General features: G+C 40.5%; 1 non-coding gene across 1 annotated transcript; it reads right to left on the bottom strand.

Annotated features, from left to right (window-relative positions):
- Positions 1 to 251: 251 nt before the first annotated feature.
- Positions 252 to 358, bottom strand: LOC121230931 (small nucleolar RNA R71). Its single transcript, XR_005929003.1, has one exon. It is a non-coding gene; the product is annotated as a small nucleolar RNA R71 (small nucleolar RNA).
- Positions 359 to 682: the final 324 nt, after the last annotated feature.

Below are 682 nucleotides of genomic sequence, written 5' to 3'. Positions count from 1 at the left end.
AACAGTTTGCTCAGTTTGATGGTTTGCAGGACAAGGATCCCAATGCTCACTTGGCAAATTTCCTAGAATTTTGTGATACCTTTAAAATTAATGGTGTTTCTGATGACGCCATCTGCCTTCGGTTGTTTACCTTTTCATTAAGGGATAAGGCTGAACAATGGTTGAACTCGTTACCACGAGGGTCAATCACTACTTGGGAACGAATGACTGAAAAGTTTTTATTAAAATATTTTCCACTGGCTAAAATAGCTAAATTGCGCAATGATATCTCTTCTTTTGTGCAGATGGTTTTAGAAACACTCTACGATGCATGGGAAAGATACAAGGACCTTTTGAGAAGGTGCCCTCACCATGGGTTACCGCTTTGGCTACAGGTTCAAACGTTTCATAATGGCCTGAATCCTTCGACTCGGCAGATGATTGATACAGCCGCTGGAGGAACCATCAATAATAAGACACCTGAAGATGCCTATGAATTTATAGAGGAGATGTCATTGAATAACTATCAGTGGCAAGCCATGAGGACAAAGCCAACAAAAATAGCTGGCATTTATAACGTCAATTCGGCCACCATGCTCTCTAATCAAGTAGAACTCTTAAATAAGAAAATTGATGGTTTTCTTAGTTCTTCACAGGTTCACCCAGAATGCAGTCCGAAACAAATGGAGGTGGATCGAGCAAT

Source organism: Gossypium hirsutum, chromosome A06, assembly GCF_007990345.1.
Source record: "Gossypium hirsutum isolate 1008001.06 chromosome A06, Gossypium_hirsutum_v2.1, whole genome shotgun sequence".
Lineage (NCBI taxonomy): Eukaryota > Viridiplantae > Streptophyta > Magnoliopsida > Malvales > Malvaceae > Gossypium > Gossypium hirsutum.
Note: the sequence above shows the minus strand (reverse complement) of the source record. Positions and strands in the feature narration are given on the sequence as shown.